This window comes from Notechis scutatus, chromosome 6 (assembly GCF_049901735.1).
Source record: "Notechis scutatus isolate UNSWTSFEM ecotype Mainland chromosome 6, rNotScu1.2, whole genome shotgun sequence".
NCBI classification, from domain to species: Eukaryota; Metazoa; Chordata; class Lepidosauria; order Squamata; family Elapidae; genus Notechis; species Notechis scutatus.
The window spans coordinates 3,421,073-3,440,619 of NC_142014.1; positions in this window are offsets into that span (position 1 = coordinate 3,421,073).

Consider the following 19,547-nt stretch of genomic DNA (forward strand, 5'->3'; position numbering starts at 1 on the left):
CTCCACCTTTAGGTTTACATTTCAGAAGGCAAACAGGCAGCTGATAAAAGCTCTTAAAAATAAATGTGCTTGCCCTAAAGGCAGGACTGAACCATCGAGCAGCCAGTGAATCGAGCCACCTCTGATATTTACTTGGATTACAGCAGGCGCCGCTTAAATAGTCCCTGGAGATTAATGCAGCACCCAGGCGCCCTTCAATAGGTCCATTGTGCAGTTGTGAAATTTGGAGGCTTCTGAAATGCCTCTTTATTGTGGCACTTTTTAATTCTCCGGTGCTGAAATTGTGGCCTCTCTGGGATGGCACGATCCTATTCTAGAAGAAAGTCTCATTCAATACAATAAGAATGTACTCCTCGGGGAAATAACCCCATGGCTATAAAAGCCATGATAATTGTTTTCTAAAAAACCCTCTAATGCAGGGGTCTCCAACTTTGGCCATGTTAAGCCTGGCAGATTTCAACTCTGGCAGATTTCGCCCTGACCTAACCATACAGCAACGTGCCCGCTCCCGTGTACTCCGCACTGAACTCAAAAAACGTCTAGACAATGGAGAGAAGGACCTGTACATTGACTACCATGCTAACTATCAAAAGTAAGCCACACAACCCGCAACTCAGCTTTAACCCTCAACCACAACCCTACCTCAACCGATCCACCATCACCCAAGACTAGGCATGCACGCCCCTAACTACCTCAATTCCAACTACTACTGGCCTTAAATGCAAACTACTCAATGCAAGAAGCCTCGTGAATAAAATACCTGAATTTTTCCTCCTACTAAATATGGCTAAATTCGACATTATATTTGTCTGTGAAACATGGCTCAATGCATCTCTCCCTGACTCCATTACCACAGTAAGGGACTATCATGTTTACCGATCAGATCGTGAAATTCGTAGAGGAGGTGGTGTTGCTATCTTCTATAAAAAGTCCTTACATCTAAAAAATATCCAAGTTACCCAGGAGCTTGCTCTTCCTGAGACCATCATCTGTGAACTATCCTTAAATATCACAATTCGATTCTTACTATGTTACAGAGCACCTGATTATGACATTGAACATGTAAACAAGCTAAATACATTACTAACATGGGCTGCATCCTGCCCATACCCTTTTATCTTTCTTGGTGATTTCAATCTACCTCATATTGACTGGACCCTAAATGATTGTACAACTGAAATCATACACACAACCTTCTACAATGCTATTACAAATCTGGGACTGGAACAACTAGTAACCAACAACACTAGACTAAACAACTGCCTCGATCTCATCTTCTGCAATAGTTTGAATTTAATTTACGGAATACAAACTAAAGAACCCTTTTCCAGCAGTGACCACAATATGATTGACTTTTGTCTCAACATACGCCCACACAAAAATCACCACAATGATGTAATCCCCAATTGTAACTTCAAAAAAGGCAACTATGATCTTATAGACAACGATCTCTCATCCCTTGATTGGCAATCTCTATTCACTGGATGCAATACTGTTGAAGACCATTACAACATATTTTTACTTGAAGTCAAAAGAGTCATCAAACTACCAACAACAACTCCCAAAACAAAACAAAAAAGCAGATTACCCATAACAATAAGGAAACTTCAATCCAAAAAGAGATCACTCTGGCGGAAAAACAAATCTGGTCACGTTGCCAATTTCAAAAGCCGATACCAAAATTTATGCCACCAGATAAAGACCGAATGCACCAATTATCACATTAAACAAGAGGAAAACCTTCTAAGCACCAATTCCACCCGTGCTTTTTACAATTTTGTAAACAACAAACTAAAAGACTCAAGGTCCATCCCACCCTTGATAGGACCTGATGGTAAAGACTGCAACGACGACACCATTAAAGCCAACCTCTTTAACACATTCTTCGGCTCAGTATTTGTAAACAGCAATGGATCAGGCCCAGTATTTCCTAGCCGTACCACAGATAACAACAATGATCTAATACATATCGATTTTACAGAAGACAATGTTGAAGAAGTACTACGCAATCTAAAACCATCTCTATCTATTGGACCGGATGGAATATGTGCCTACTTCTTAAAAAAGCTATCCACTGCCATAGCCAAACCTCTAAGCATAATCTTTGAAAAATCTTTCAGGACCAGCTCCTTGCCTAACCTATGGTTACAAGCCACAGTCATCCCTATCTTCAAAAAGGGAGACCCAAGTCTAGTTGAAAATTACAGACCAATCTCCTTATGCTGCATCACCTGTAAAGTCATGGAATCAATTATTAACCAATCCATTATCCTCCACTTAGAGACAAAAACAACCTACTCTCCAATAAACAATTTGGTTTCAGAAAAAACTATCCTGTAATCTGCAACTCTTACACTGCAAAAACATATGGACGACACAACTCGACCAGGGCAAAGCAATAGACGCAATCTACATAGACTTCTGTAAAGCCTTTGATTCAGTGGTACACGACAAACTACTCCTAAAAATAAAATCCTATGGTATCTCTGGACAACTGAATAACTGGATAGAAGCATTCCTGGCTAACAGACAACAAATGGTCAAAATTGGGAGCGTCCTATCAAATTCTGTACCTGTCAATAGTGGTGTCCCCAAGGCAGTGTTCTAGGACCAACTCTCTTCATACTCTACATAAATGACCTCTGTGATCATATTAAGAGCAATTGCGTTCTTTTCGCTGATGATGTAAAGCTGTTCAATACCACAGACAATACTGCTACCCTACAAAAAGATCTTGACTATGTATCAGAATGGTCAAACAAATGGCAACTTCAAATCTCAACAAATAAATGCTCTGTCTTACATATTGGCAAAAAAATCAGAAAATAAAATACAAGCTGAATAGTCAAGATCTTGTTGATGACCCAAGCTCTGTAAAGGACCTTGGAATACTCACCTCTAATGATCTAAGTGCTAGAGCCCACTGCAACTACATAGCCAAAAAGGCATTAAGAGTTGTTAACCTAATCCTACGTAGCTTTTTCTCTGGTAATATCACACTACTAACCAGAGCATACAAAACATTTGCTAGACCAATACTCGAATACAGTTCATCAGTCTGGAACCCACATTACATATCTGATATTAGCACAATTGAGAAAGTCCAGAAATATTTCACAAGAAGAGTTCTCCACTCCTCTACTCGTTGTAGAATACCTTATGCCACCAGACTTGAAATTCTAGAACTAGAAAACCTTGAATTACGCCGTCTTCGGTCTGATTTAAGCATGGTATATAAAATCATACATTGCAATGTCCTACCTGTCAATGAATACTTCAGCTTCAACCATAACAACACAAGAGCACACAATAGATACAAACTCAAAGTTAACCGGACCAAACTTGATTGCAGGAAATACGACTTCAGCAATAGAGTGGTCAATGTCTGGAATACTCTACCCGACTCTGTAGTTTCTTCCCCAAACCCCAAAAACTTTAACCTTAGACTGTCTACTATTGACCTCACCCCTTTCCTAAGAGGTCTGTAGGGGGCGTGCATAAGCGCACCAACGTGCCTACCGTCCCTGTCCTATTGTTTCTCTTATTCTTCTTTTATTTTTCTTATATGTACCCATTTCATGTATTCACAACTATGTATACACTTATACTTATTATCTTGTAAACAATTGGCAAATCAAATAAATAAAATAAATAAATAAATAAATTCACGCCTTTGTTATCGTTCAGGAACTCCACCTTTAGGTTTACATTTCAGAAGGCAAACAGGCAGCTGATAAAAGCTCTTAAAAATAAATGTGCTTGCCCTAAAGGCAGGACTGAACCACCGAGCAGCCAGTGAATCGAGCCACCTCTGATATTTACTTGGATTACAGCAGGCGCCGCTTAAATAGTCCCTGGAGATTAATGCAGCACCCAGGCGCCCTTCAATAGGTCCATTGTGCAGTTGTGAAATTTGGAGGCTTCTGAAATGCCTCTTTATTGTGGCTCTTTTTAATTCTCCGGTGCTGAAATTGTGGCCTCTCTGGGATGGCACAATCCTATTCTAGAAGAAAGTCTCATTCAATACAATAAGAATGTGCTCCTCGGGGAAATAACCCCATGGCTATAAAAGCCATGATAATTGTTTTTAAAAAAAACCTCTAATGCAGGGGTCTCCAACCTTGGCCATGTTAAGCCTGGCAGATTTCAACTCCCAGAATTCCCCAGCCTCCGCAGAAGGTTTTTCGGATACCTTTCAAAGCCATCTTCGTTGTGTATTTTGCATCCATGCTGAAAACTGCCTGTCCAGATATTAAATGCTACCTGTTGTGACCCAGTTGTGGCTGGTCTGCATCCTCTTAACAAGCTCATTAGCCAGCAAGCAGGGACAGCCCTCCGAGGGGCCATTATCTGGACAGGCAGTTTCTGCAGAGTTGTGAAAAGGAGAAGGCAGGAGCAGGATCTGCTAAACTTCAGGGTTCACAGACAGGAAGGCCGAGGGAAGGTTCCCTGAAACACATTCAATGCCATCCTCGTACTGAGCTGGAGGGGAAAACCCTTTCGCCCGTTATATGTATATCCTGCCTCTCCAATCCAAAGGGCGCCCGGGGCAATTTTTCATCACCAGTCAAGATACTTAAGCCGTAAAAACACATCATCCATTTAAAAAATGTCCAGATCCGTGATAGGATGGTATTCTGCTCCCGGTGTTTTGCCAAATGTTCCTCGGTTAAGAAAGCAACATGTCATGAATGATGATGAGAAATAAAGTTTCCTGAATTATTACAGGAATTTGGTATCTCCACTCGGGTGGAAAGAAGGACTAGGAGTGACATATTATTGCAGGAATTGGGTAGGGCCAGCCTAGAGAAAAGAAGGACCGGGGTGGGGACAGGATAGCCATCTTCCAGTATTTGAGGGGCTGCCCCAAAGAAGAGAGGGAGTCAAGCTCTTCTTCAAAGCATCTGAAAGCAGGACAAGAAGCAACGGATGGAAACCTAATCAAGGAGAGAAGCAACCTAGAACTAAAGAGAAATTTCCTGACAGGGCGAACAATTATTATTATTATTTTATTTTTTTCAGATTTTGTTCTATTGTACTTTATTAATTCTTTTATTGGATTCTTTTCGTTCGTTTTTATTGTTTTTTTATTTTAAATGTGGTTTTACATTCTGTAAGCCGCCTCGAGTCGCCATGGGCGAATATGCGGCAATATAAGTTCAACAAATAAATAAATAAATAAACCCATGGAATGGAAGTTGTGGGGGCTCCATCCCTGGAGGTTTTTAAGAAGAGACTAGAGACAATCACTTGTCTGAAATGGTAGAGGGTCTCCTGGTTGAGCAGGGGGCTGGACCGGAGGACCTCTGAGGTCCCTTCCAGCTCCGTTATTCTGTTATTCCTGTTGAACCTGAGGTCGTAGCTCTTCAAGAGACTACGAGAAGTACCTGTCTGAGTACCTCAGAATGTTTTCTTGTTTTGCACTTAAAAAATATTATTCATCTTCCTTGGCGGTTTCTTCATATCTCTGTTAGGGACATAAACCCTATTTTCCATGTTCTCCTTGAACACCCCCACATGGCGATGACTTCTGCCCTTTGCTTTGCAATGCTGAAACCCGATGAACCCTTCTGTTCCTTCCTTGTGGCTTGCAAACTGCAGACTGGAAATCAAGTGGTGGATCTCTGGGCTGGATTTGTTTACAGAATAACAGAGGTGGAAGGGACCTGTCCAGCCTCTTCTTGAAAACTTCCAGCGATGGAGCACCCACAACTCCTGAAGGCGACTTCTGTTCCACTGGTTAATTATCCTCACTTTCAGGAAATTCCTCCTTAATTCCAGGTTGCTTCTCTCCTTGTTTAATTTCCATCCATTGCTTTCTTCTCCTGCCCTCTGGTGCTTTGGAGAATAGCTTGACCCCCTCTTCTTTCTGGCAGCCCCTCAAATATTGGAACTTCCCATTGGGGAAGTTCTACCTGACCAACAGTTTATGATGGGATAAATTCCCTGGTTAAAAAGAGACAATTTGTGCAGTCTGGAGCAACGTTCCTCATTGGTTTGGTGAGAAAACTCAGGTTGCTTGTTTGTGAAAATGATCATTTACCGCAGCAGAAGAACTCAGGGAGAGATGATTGCCCGGTGAAGATCATTTCTGTCTGCTCTTACCAAGGATAAAAGGGGCAGGTGTGAAGAATCTACAGGCGCTGGGAACTCTTATCGGAGACTGGCTTGATTTCTGTTATAAATGAGCTAGCCAAATTCACCTTCCAGCTGCAGGCTGGAGAAAGCTGCGTGATGGGCAGATAATGGCGGCTGTGTTAAACTCTCTCTTGTTTTCCTGAGTTGTGTGTGTGTGGGGGGGAAATAAAGCAAAATGGAAGCGAATAAGAAGAGGATTTAGTGCATTTTTTCTGGTGGGCTTTTTTTTTTTTTTTTTAGCCTCTGTGTGCTCAGCTATTATGTCTTCATTCCAGGGCATTGCTGAAAGCAGCTGCCCTCAAAGGCTTTCATGAAAGGGTGGATCGGCAGACAAAACAAAGCTGCATTCACAAACCCTGTGCAAGCTGGACAATGGAGCCCCATACATAGAGAGAGAGATGTCAAAGGAAGGAAGGTCTGGAGGCCAGAACATCTGGGCCATCTAGAACAAGGCCAAGTTGAGTTTGTTCCACCAGGAATGAATAATCATGATTAGGAGGTGGAAGACTAAAAAACATACCATGAATGGTTGTAGGAACTGGGTATGTCCAGTTTAATGAAAAGAAGGACTGGGGGGGGGACAGGATAGCAGTCTTCCAGTATTTGTGGGGCTGCCAGAAAGAGGAGCGGGGTCGACCTATTTTTCCAAAACACCAGAAAGCAAGACAAGAAACAACGGGTGGAAATTCATCACGGAGTGAAGCAACCTGGAACTAAGGAGAAATTTCCTGACCGTGAGAATAATTAACCAGTGGAACTGATTTGCCTTCAGAAATGTTGAATTCCCCAGCACTGGAAGAGATTGAACAACCATTTGTCTGGAATGGTATAGGGTTTCCTGCCTAAGCAGGGGGTTAGACTAGAAGAACTCCAAGGTCCCTTTCAACTGTTATCCTATCCTAAAACTGCAGAGCTTGGACAGCCCTGGCGTAAGGTTTGAAGGGCTGAGGCTGTGCTAGTCAAAAGCAGCAGATCTTCTGACCTTTCGGACTATTCCTCACCCCCAAAGTGAGGAATACTTTCATACTTGCCTCTTATTTCCTCCGTCGTGATGGGAGAGGGTGACTCATGAACGGTAATGCACTAACATGCGATTTCCTCTCCAGTCAATTTTCTGAACGGGGAAAGCACTGCATACGCACATCCTGCATTATTGGAAAGTGGCCTCTATCGGCCTGTAAGAAGAGCTCTCGAAAGAAAGGGCTAGGGCTTTTAGCATCGATTATCCGTGTGATACGGTTTCCTAATTACGCGCCAGAGACAGGGTTCCACTCCCTGAACCACCCGAAGGCAAACTGCCCTCTTCCCTTCTGATAGGGAACGCAACTGTATGAGAGAGAGAGAGAGAGAGAGAGAGAGAGAGAGAGAGAGAGAGAGACTAATTCCACCAAATAGGAGGCAGGCGGTACCCAATACCGTGCTAGGAATATATGAGCTTTAGTGAAATTGGTAGCAATCTCCTTTGTAAATCCATCCTGGCAGCTTAGCAGGAAAAGCTTTTAAAGAGATTGTCTTTCATTTGGAAGAGATGTTTGTTTTGATTTCCGCTTCTGTTTGTTACCCTCGACACTTGGAATCAGCTCTGTCCCCTGGTGGATTCCCATTTCAATTTAATCCAATTTTAAGAAGTCCTCCTCTCCCAGGTCTTTGACAGCCAGGCCTATCAAGCAAGATGAAAAAGGAATTCCCTTCCCTAGCGGAAGCTTGGAAGCAGCGGAAGAGTTGAACTGAATGCACTGGCCTTATGGATAATCATGATCGGTGGGTGCTATCAGGCTCAGGCTACTGACTGGCTTATTATACTCTAAGCTGTTTTATTATGCAAAGATCTCCAGGCACTGCCAAGCTATTACAGAGGAGGTAATATTCAAAGGGAAATAATTCATAGCATGCCACCAGTCTGTTCTGAGGTTTTTTTTTCCCCCTTTGCCGCAAAAGCACAAGCAGAAATACTACAATCTGTGGCTTTTCTTAAAAAAAGAAGAAGACATCAATAAACCAGGTCATTTGTGCAGAATTTCAGAAATAGAATTCATCCTTTAGCCCCAGCCGTTCAGCACATATTGAGCGTTGCTCTGATGCCTGTCAGGAGTGACAAACCCAATGAATCTCATATCTGACACCGAGATCGACAGCCAGCTATGCTCTATGGGGTGTGGACTTCAACTCCCAGAATTCCCCAGCCAGTCAATACATCGTCACATTGACAAGGTTGAGAAGGACTCTAGGACTTGAAAGCACCTGAAGGCAGGACGAGAATCCATGGATGGAAACCAATCAAGGAGAGAAGCAACCCAGAACTAAGGAGGAATTTCCTGACAGGGAGGACAATTAACCAGTGGAACAACTTGCCTCCAGAAGTTGTGGGTGCAAGGAGAGACTGGGAAGTCACTTGTCTGAAATGGTCGACAGTCTCCTGCTTGAGCAAGGGGCTAGACTAGAAGACCTCCAAGGTCCCTTCCGTTCTATTCTGATTAAAGATTAATGCCATCTTCAGGTCGGTCCAGAAGCCAGAAGGAAGCTACCTCCTCCTATATTAGCCACATCTTATTTCTCTTCAGTCCCCTGAAAGAGTTTGGGATGGAATAAGATGGAATCAGAGAGAATCAAACACAATAAGATACAAGGCAGGCCTTGATTTTTTTCACCTTCAACCAAAACAAAAATTAGAATGCAGGGAACGGAATGTCTTCACCGCCCCCTCTGTGTCGTGCACCTACAGGCAGTAGGATCCATAAAGAAATAAAGGCCTGGCTTTTGAAATAAAAACCCTGTGATGGCCAGCGCATTATGATCATCCTGGAGGGAGGAAGGGCTCCCGAAGAGCTCATTTCGAGTGGTGTTCCCATGTATTTACAGAACAAAAAGCGCCAACCCAGTGCAAGTCGATTCCCTTTTATTCTTCGGCAAATAAACCGTCCTTCCGAATGAAAAGCCCGGGAGGAGGGTAGACTATTTAATCGATTTATAAACCACCCCATCTGTCCTTTGACAGCTAGCGGTAATCACAGCGTCTTTCATCTGGGGGCGGGGGGAAGTGTTGCCAATTGCAGGAAGGGTCGTGTGGACAGGCGTCCTCTTCGTTTGTCCTCACACGGATGGTGTTAGGTTTGGAGAATAATGGAGACCAGACATCTGACCAGTGACTTCAACTCTTTAATAACAGTAGATAGAACAGAACAGAGCAGCAGGTATGGCAGCAGTAACCCTTTTATAGGGTTGGCTGCTACCTTATTAACCAATAATATGTGCAACAAGTTCAACTAATACCCAATAAGAAGTGTCCTAATATTGGCCAATCAGGGACTTGTTATGGACCAATCCTTGTTCGTTGTTTAAGGACCAATCAGGTGTGCAGGCTTCCAAAACCTGCTTTGCATTTGGGCTAGTTACTTTTTTATTGATTCACAACACCCCTCCCCTTGGGTTCCGTTTGAGGGGAGCTGTAACAAAATCCTCAAGATAGACAGGCCGTTTGGTCTGTCTGCGGCAGAGTTTCGTTGTACTGCATAAGTACAGAATCAGAAGTTAGCAATTTCTTTACTTGTTGGAAAGCGTATTGTTCACGTTGTCCCCAAACCCACGTTGCTTTTTTGTCTAAGAGTCTATGTAATGGTTCAGCTACCGTTGCTTTATTGGGTAAAAAGACGTTATAAAAATTGATAAGTCCAAGGAACGCCTGTAGATCTGCCTTGTTCCTTGGAGTGGGGGCCTTCTTAATTGCCTTTAATTTGTCCTCAGTGGGATGGATTCCTTGACTGTCCAGGAGGTATCCCAAGAACTCCACCCTCTCGGTACATAACTGGCATTTATTTTTTTTGACTTTGAGGCCGCGCCTTGGAACCTTTGTAAGACCACTCGGAGTCGCTTTTCTAGAATGTCTCTGTTAGGGGCGGCGATGAGTACATCGTCAAAATACGGTACGACCCCTCTAATTCCTTGTAACAGCCTTTCCATTAAACTCTGAAAGATTCCTGGAGCGACGCTCACCCCGAACTGGAGCCGGTTGCATTTAAATGCGCCCTATGCGTGACGATAGTTATGCGCCTCCGCGGTGGCTGGATCTACAGGCAATTGTTGATACGCCTGCGCTAGGTCTAATTTAGCGAAAACTTTCCCGCCGCCCAGGGAATGGAGCAGGTGTTGCACTACCGGCACTGGATATGCACTTTGCTGAAGTGCGTGGTTTAGGTGGCCCGGTAGTCTCTGCAAATTCTCAGTGACCCATCAGGCTTGATAGGCGTCACTATTGGGGTTTCCCACCGGGCATGGTCGGTGGGTTCCAGCACGCCCTGTGCTATTAGTTTATCGAGTTGTTCGTCGATTTTAGGTTTTAGGGCTAACGGCACCCGACGCGGCTTAAGGCGGATGGGTGCTACCTCAGGTTCAAGTTAAATGAGATCGGGTCCCCTTGTACTTGCCTAGTCCGTTCGCGAAAATGTCTTGGAATTCTTGCACGAGGGCTTCCTCCCAATCGTTGCTCTGCACGGTGGACTCGGCTACAGTGATTCCAAGCGGTCTGAACCATTGCAGGCCTAAAAGACTAGGCCGGTCACGGTCCACGACAGTCAGTAGCAGTGCGACGGTGCGGTCCTTGAAAGAGACCTGAATCGGTGGGACCCGACAACGGGAATTCGGTTACCCTGGTAATCTTTGAGTATAACCCTTTGAGGGTTGAGGTCTTGGCGGCGAATCGTTGGAATGAGCTGTTGGAGCGTCTTCCAGGACACCATCGAGAGGGATGATCCTGAGTCCACCTCCATTACACAAGGTTTGTTTTCGATAGCGACTTTCACTCTGATTTTCCCGGCATCAAGGGATGTAGCGTGGCCTATGGTAATTGTCTGGTGGTCTCTTCCGCCTGGTTTCTTCCCGCCTGGTGGAAATGGTGGACGGTTTGTTTCTGTAGGAGTGGCTTCCCATTGGTGATTCAGTTTGTTTCGGGTGTGCCGAAGAATTCTGAAGACTGGCATTCGCCTGTCGGGGTTTGGAGTTGGAGTTTTGTTTGCTTCTGCAAACCTTTGCGATGTGACCTCTTTTCCGCAAACGCGGCAGAGTGCGTCGAGGAATTTGCAGCTGGATCGTGGGTGATTCGCCCACATCCTGCACAAGGTCGAGATGAGCGTTGTGTGAACTGGTCTCGCTCCATTCGGAGTCGGTTGACCTCTTCCTCATCGCTTTCGGACGGGGATTCTAGGTCTTCGTGGTGAGTCGATACCGGGTGTCTCTCTGAGCGAGGCGAGGTATCGTTGGCGAGTTGACGTAGCGGTGCGCTGGTGCGGCGCATTCAGGCTGCCAATTTTTGGGTTGCCTCCGCTGCAGTGGCTTCTTTAAGGGCATCGGTGAGGCTGATGTCCCCTTAGCCATGATTTTGCTCTGGATCGTGCCGTCTTCTAGGCCCAGAACTAGACGGTCTCGGAGGGCTTCTTCTGTTAGAGAATCCGCAGAGGCCTCCAAGGTTGCGGAGGTCTGCGACGTAGTTGGCAAGGCTTTCGCCTTTCCACTGGTCCCTCTGGTAATATTCGTGTCTTCTGACTAAGGTTGGCACAGTGGGCGCGTAGTGGGCCCGTAGCAAAGGCTCGAGGACGTCCCAGTCCATCGCTTACTTCGGCTGGCTTGGCAAGTGATTTTGCCATTTTAAACACGGTAGGCCCGCAGTGGGTTAGAAATATAGCTCTTTTTTTGCTGGTTGTTGCATCTTTCAAATTGTTGGTCTCCAGAAACATCTGGAACCTATCCATGTACGACTCCCAGTCTTTGGTTTCTGGGTCGAATGGAGCGGGTGGTACGGCACCGCTGGCCATGTTGCCGTTGATGGTGCGTGTTCGACCACGTGCTCTGTTGGTTGCTCTGTAGATCAGTCAGCTCTTCGGTCTCCACATCCCACCTTCGTCGCCAGTGTTATGTTTGGAGAATAATGGAGACCAGACATCTGACCAGTGACTTCAACTCTTTAATAACAGTAGATAGAACAGAACAGAGCAAGGCTATGGGCAGCAGTAACCCTTTATAGGGTTGGCTGCTACCTTATTAACCAATAATATGTGCAACAAGTTCAACTAATACCCAATAAGAAGTGTCCTAATATTGGCCAATCAGGGACTTGTTATGGACCAATCCTTGTTCGTTGTTTAAGGACCAATCAGGTGTGCAGGCTTCCAAAACCTGCTTTGCATTTGGGCTAGTTACTTTTTTATTGATTCACAACAGATGGCCACCAGCATCTTCCGCAGGAGAGGGGAAGAGCTTGCCCTGCTTGGCAGGTGGGACTTGCGGGTATGAAATGTGACCGTAACCTAAGAGTCATTCCAGGGAATCCCTCTCTGCTTTTCCGGGAGAGCCGGATGCCGCCAGAATCTGTGACCTGTTGCAATTCTGCTCCCTTCCTCCTTACAGTGAGGTGACACGTCCAGCTTTCCCCTTCCCCCCTGAGGAGGAGGAGGAGGAGGAGGAGGAGGAGGAGAAGAAGAAGAAGAAGAAGAAGAAGAAGAAGAAGAAGAAGAAGAAGAAGAAGAAGAAGAAGAAGAAGAAGAAGAAGAATTAGAAGAAGAAGAAGAAGAAGAAGAAGAAGAAGAAGAAGAAGAAGAAGAAGAAGAAGAAGAAGAAGAAGAAGAAGAAGAAGAAGAAGAAGAGGAGGAGGAGGAGGAGAGGAGGAGAGGAGGAGGAGGAGGAGGAGGAGGAGGAGGAGGAGGAGGAGGAGAAGAAGAAGAAGAAGAAGAAGAAGAAGAAGAAGAAGAAGAAGAAGAAGAAGAAGAAGAAGAAGAAGAAGAAGAAGAAGAAGAAGAAGAAGAAGAAGAAGAAGAAGAAGAAGAAGAAGAAGAAGAAGAAGAAGAAGAAGAAGAAGAAGAAACAACAACCACCCATCCTGGTGCCTTCTGAAAAAAGCACCTTTGAGATGCAAAGTTTAATGGGACTCTTAAAAATCCAGGACCCCCTTCAAGTCTGTGACAATGTCACTTCTAGAAATTTGGAGAATATTTTCTAACGTATTTGCAGGACGTTAAATCAGAAATGCCTGGCCTGGAGGGAAAAACTGACAACCCTGCAACGTTGGCCTTGCATGGCTTCCCTCCCTAAGGCACAACGCTCCACCCCTTTACCAAGGCATCCCCCTCTAATGGGTGCTAGCACCATTTCTCCCACCTTCCACATCTTCCCCCCTTCGCCTTGACGGAGTTTCTCCATCCCAGCCATAATAAATTTGGATGGAGGCCTCCTCCGTGTCGTTTTGCCCAAGAAGAGCCTGCGGTTCTTCGCAAGACACAGCAATGAGAAAGGCCTGTCATCCATCTCTCTCTTCTGAAGGGATGGAGGAGGAGGGGGAAACTTTCTGCAAACACGTTCTGAGCTCTCTGTGGCATTTTGGGCCCTGACGGTTCATTTGCCCAGCAGGGCAAGAAGGGAAGAAATGAGGTTGAAGCTGACAGGAAGGAAAATGCCGACTGTCAGTCTTCAGATTTTTGCTGGCTAACCTCCTTGGTCCTTTTCTGTCACTGCTGACAGTCGCCCTGCCACAAAACCCACAAGCTAACCTTCCCCAGGACCTTTTCTCTTTTGTACTTGAGACCTGCTGCCAATCCGCATCGTCCACCTTTCACCTGTTACATGTCCATTTTCCTGCAGAGTCCAGCCTCTGTCTTGACCGGCGTTTCATTTCCTGCGTGCTCCTTGGACCTGCTAACAAATTTGTTTCCAGAGGTCATCCTAGCTCCCTTTCGAGACTTTTCAATGGCTCTACTGACCATCTCAGAGGGGTCCTTTGTGGTTGTGGTTGATGTTACAGTGAAAACAACAATGCGTGACTGAGATTAGCTTCTGGTTGCTGAACCCGCCACCGCCGGCTGCATTTTCGCCAAACACCAGTCCAGAGCTGCCGATCTTTGGGAGCCAAAAGCACATTCAGACTTTTGAGAGCAAGTGGTGGCAGACAGACCAGATGAGCCCACCCCCCCCTTGGCAGGGAAGAATTATTTAGAGTTGAGAATAATAGAATAAACAGAGTTGGAAGGGACCTTGGAGATCTTCTAGCCCAACCCCTTGCTCAGGCAGTAGACCCTGTAACAGTGCTGGGTACCTTTTTGGGCTCCTGTGCTGAAAATTGCGTGCGCACTTATGCTCTCTCCCTCGCACTCGCTCGCGTGCCAGAAGGCAATGCACGCGGGGTCCCCCCATGCCCTCTGCGCATGCATGCGTGATCCCTGCCGCCGCTCTTACCTGCACTGCGCATGCGCACACCTCCCAGCTGATTTTCGGGCCTTTTTCACCCTCCCAGAGGCTCGAGGGAAGCCTCTGCAGCCTTTGGAGGCCGAAAAACAGACCCGTTTCGTCACTTCCGGTATTTCCGGTATTTGCCTGGGGTTCGCCATCATGGCCCTATACCATTTCAGACAGGTGGCTGTCTTCTTAAAAAGGTGGATCTCTTCTTAAAAACCTCCAAGTGTTGGAGCAGCCACAACTTCTGGAGGCAAACTGTTCCACTGATTAATTATTCTCACTGTCTATTAATCAATCAGAATTGTCAGCCTTCAAGATCTTCCTCTTTTCCTTTGCTTCTTTCTGGCTGCCATGAGTAACGGGTGTGTGTGTGTGTGTGTGTGTGTGTGTGTGTGTGTGTGTGTGGAAGGGGGAAATGTATGGGATGTGAGCTGCAAATGTTGCTAACTAATATTGTATAAACTGGGGAGGGTTTCTCATTCCTGCTTAGCTTTCTCTTCTCTGCGCAATTGCAAACCTTTATCTGAGTAAGCCAAGGTCAACTAATCATCACCACCTGGAGATGTCCCCATGATGTAGTTCACAACTTTTAATTGGAAGAACCGTTTGAACTGTTGGGGGTGGGAACATTTCAATCCCTTGATATACGTGATGTGCATGCCTAATTATCCAGATTCAGAATTTCTTGTTGCTACCACTGACTTCCAGTAAAAGATATCTTTTCTCTAATTACAAGAGTCTAAGTATTTCTTTCCTGGATTTTTGAACGGAGCATCAGCTGACATTATTCTGAATCTCACTCAATAATCAATCAGAATAGAGTTGGAAGGGGCCTTGGAGATCTTCTAGTCCAACCCCCTGGTCAAGCAGGAGGCATTATGCCATTCCAAACAAGTGGCTGTCCATTCTCTTCTTAAAAACCTCCAGTGTTGGAGCACCACAACTTCTGGTGGCAAGCTGTTCCACTGGTGAATTGTCCTCACTATTAGAAAGTTTCTCCTTAGTTCCAGGTTGCTTCTCTCCTTGATTAGTTTCCACCTGTTGCTTCTCATCCTGCCTTCAGGGGCTTTGGAGGAAAGATTGACTCCCTCTTCTTCTCTGGGACAGCCCCACTTGTTTTAAAAAAAACTTCTCTCACTTCTTCTTTCTTCAAAGATTTTTGAACTATTGGAGGTGGGATTAATCAAAGGTGAAATGAGCCCAAATGCAGGAAGGGGCTACCTATTTCATCTGCAGTCACTGAGAACATTGTCCGTTTCTGGAGAAGCCAACCTACTGAGTCGTTTCCCAAAATAGAAAGCACATTCTGCAGGGGGGAAAAATCCGGATCAGGATACAACCTCCCACTGCTGTTTTGTATGTGGGCATCTGTGGGCGGCAACGCTAAACTGACAGACGCTAAGCAGGTCCAGCTTTGGAAACGGGAAAAAAAAAGGTGCCGAAGGATATTCAAATCGTTGCTGGGAGTGAGAAAAGCGTGAAGGACATTTTCCCATGCATGATGGACTTGTGGGGGGGGGAAATATCGGAGACAAAGGCCTACGACGAGGCAGAGAATTTTAAAAATCAACATCCAGACCAAACCAGGAATTTTCCTTCCCCTATGATATGGCACAATATCTGTAGAACACGTTCTGAATTGCTTCAAAGGGTACGTAGCCCTGCTGGATGAATGGATGAGAGACCACCAGGAGATGACAGGCTGATAGGCTGGTCCGCGAAATTTAAAAAAACAAACACAATAAAATAGTACCGTAATAGTAAACATGTTTGTGCTACTGGATATTTTCCTGGGTTGGATGGAAGTCAAACTGAATACGAGGGAATCTTAGCCTTTTGTTATTGGTTTCCCACATTTGATAACCTAAAAGCATGCCTCAAAGGCTGGTGCAGTACAACAAGCATAAGAGTCCCACAGTGGTGCGATGGGTGCCATGTCAATTTAATAAATAAATAAATAAACAACACGGCAGCAGAAAACTGAGTGGTCTTTTCAGCAAGTCAAGAAATGTCAGGTGCAAACAACCAGACCCAGATGTGCAGAGTTCAGGCTAATTATGTTCTGCCTATAATGCAGGAATCTCCCCCAGTCTGAAAACCTACTCATCGTGGTGCAGTGGTTAGCTTGCAGTATTGCAGGCTGACTCTGCCCACTGATGATTGATAGATAAATAGATAGGTAGATAGATAGATGATAGATAGATAGAGCCATGGTGGAGCAGTGGTTAGCATGCAACATTGCAAGCAAACTCTGCCGACTGCCAGCAGTTCAATCCTGACCTACTCAAGGATGACTCAGCCTTCCGTCCTTCCCAGGTCAGTAAAAACGAGGACCCAGATTGTTGGGGGTGATATTCTGACTCTGTGAACAGCTTAGAGGGGGCTGTAAAAGCACTATGAAGCGGTATATAAGTCTAAGGGCTATTGCTATTGCTACTCCTGGGAGCAATTAGATAGGGATCCAAAGAACTTAGGTGGGTCATCCCTACCTCTAACTTTGTGCTGGATCTCTCCTCCATGCCAGGCCGGGTGCTTGGTACCAAGTATTTTAGATAGCACAGTTCTATGGACAATGGGTGTGATACATTTATTCTCAATAATGGAACCTTAATAAAACAAGAATCCAAAAGGACTCTTCGGAAATTACAGAGCTGAAAAGCCGAAATGTGCCTACCGTCCCTGTCCTATTGTTTCTCTTATTCTTCTTTTATTTTTCTTATATGTACCCATTTCATGCATTCACAACTATGTATACACTTATACTTATCTTGTAAACAATTGGCAAATCAAATAAATAAATGTGGTGATGAGAGCCATCTAGTGGTTACCAGACTGTAGGAAAGTAATCATAGTAAAAACGGCAAGTAGTTACAGAGCATCAATCAGGAATTGCTCACAGAAAATAATATATGGCACGTCTGGACGCTTCCTGGCTTTCTCAGGCTAGCAAGACCACTTTGGCTAGGAGAATCAACGCTGGATGTTGAACTGAGAGAAGCAAAGTGAGGGGTATTTTTTTTTTGAAGGGGTTAAAGAATAATTTTTAAAAAAATCAGGCAGCGTTTATAACCAGTGGGAAAACTTGCCTCCAGAAATGGTGGGCGCTTCATCACTGGAGGCTTTCACAAAAACACTTGATAGTCACTTGTCTGAAATAGTATATTTCCTGCTTGAGTTGGACTAGAAGACCTCCAAAGTTCCTTTCAGTTCTATCCTGATTGATTGAGATGAGGTTGGCTTTTCGATCAGGGTTAAAAGAAAGAGTCCCATCTGGTTGCCCTTAGTCAAGATCTGCTGACAAAGATTGATTGATGTACCATTTGTCTCTTGTTTTCCTTATCTAAAAGATGAGCTAGGGGAGAAGTTATGTTTTATTTAAAGAGGGAAATAATGTATTAAAATTGTTTTTTGTCTGCTGGGATGAAAGGAAAGGGTTTTTTTCTTCTTCCTTTTTTTTTTTAATTTCTCACTCGCACTTTTTTCTTTTCTTCTCTTTTTTGTATTTTCCTGTTTTGCATTCTCGGACATGGTGCCAAGTGCCGCGATGACAACGGGCATCACTGTGACATGTTTCATCCATAACTGCATAGTTTCAATGGGCAGGTCGCGATATTTCATGATTTTCCCCCCCGTTTCGGTTTTTGACAACTGTGATATCTGGCATGTTGTGCTCCAAATGATGATCTGTCTGTATTCGAAAGTCCCACCAGACCTTCACCATCTCATTTTCAACAACTTTTTCCACTTTGTGTTCACGTGACTTTTCAGATACAGGTAAGGCATATTTTTACATAAAGACCAGTGGATTAATTTAGCAACTCGGTCATGTATCATCATCATCATCATCATCATACAAAAAATGACAGTATACACAGCAAACGAGATAACCATGCTGGGCTTCGTATCACAAATCACTAGTCGCACACTTCCAAAGCGTTTAGGACTGCGTGATTTATCGGCGGATTATGCAAGCAGATCCCAGTAAGGTGGCCTTCTGCAGCTGACCAATGGTGATTTTGTCAGCACCAATTGTTTTTAAGTGCTTGCCTAGGTCTTTAGGCAGAGCACCCAGTATGCCGAGTACCACTGGAACCACCTGCACCGGTTTATGCCAGAGTCTCTGCAGTTCGATTCTCAAGACCTGATATCTGGTGACCTTTTCAAGTTGTTTCTCGTCAATTCTGCTGTCAACAGGTATGGCAATGTTGACGATCCACACTTTTGTCTTCTCCACAATCGTGATATCCGGGGTGTTGTGTTCCAAAACTTTGTCAGTCTGTATTCGGAAGTCCCACAGTAGTTTTGCATGCTCATTTTCGACCACTTTTTCAGGCTTATGATCCCACCCAGTTCTTTGCTACAGGCAGACACAAGTTACAAGTAGTGACACAAGTTCCAGTGGACCATCTGAGCGACTGTGTTGTGACATTGTTTGTATTATGATTATGATTATGATTATTTAATCTTTAGTGAGATTCACATCCTTTGGGGCTGGTTGATAGCTCAACAGATCGAGTCCTAACCAAGGACATAGGAACTGTTCAGATAGCGTCAGAGGATATAATTTATTTTTATTTTTATTATTATTATTATCTCTTTTATTCATTCAACATGAAACTCAGACAACTGAACATTTAAAAATGTATCACAAATATCATTGACTGGTGCTGATGGTTGATACGGGGTTTTGCCAGCATCCTAGGTATCAACCAAGTTGTTGTTTTTGTTGTAATTATTATTGTTGTTGTTATTGAGCGTATGTCATCTACAGGGATGACGGATTGGCTCATAAGCAAATTTCGTTCCAATAAAGTGTCCAGGCATGGGCCGGGATACAGGAGAGGCTTCCACCGCCTTTCCCTCTGTGCCTGGGATCTCCTCGTGGTCTCCCATCCAAGCGCAGACCAGACCATCCCGGCCAGAGGGGATGCCCTTAAAGAGCAAGGCGGAGGGGGACCCAGGTTGAAGTCCCTCCAGGTCCAAGCCCACCCCCCCGACCCCCAGCCCGCTCGTCCAGCCCCTCTCCCAGGCGAGGCGTCTCCCTGGAGAAAAAGACGGTTTTGAAAAGGGGAGGGGGGAGAGGGAGGAAGGCGGCCATCGGAGCAGACGAGGAGAACGGGCGGGGGAGGGCGAGAAAGAGGGGGCGCTTCCGGTCCGCTCTGCGCGGGCCTCTCTGTGCCCGCTCCTCCGGCGCC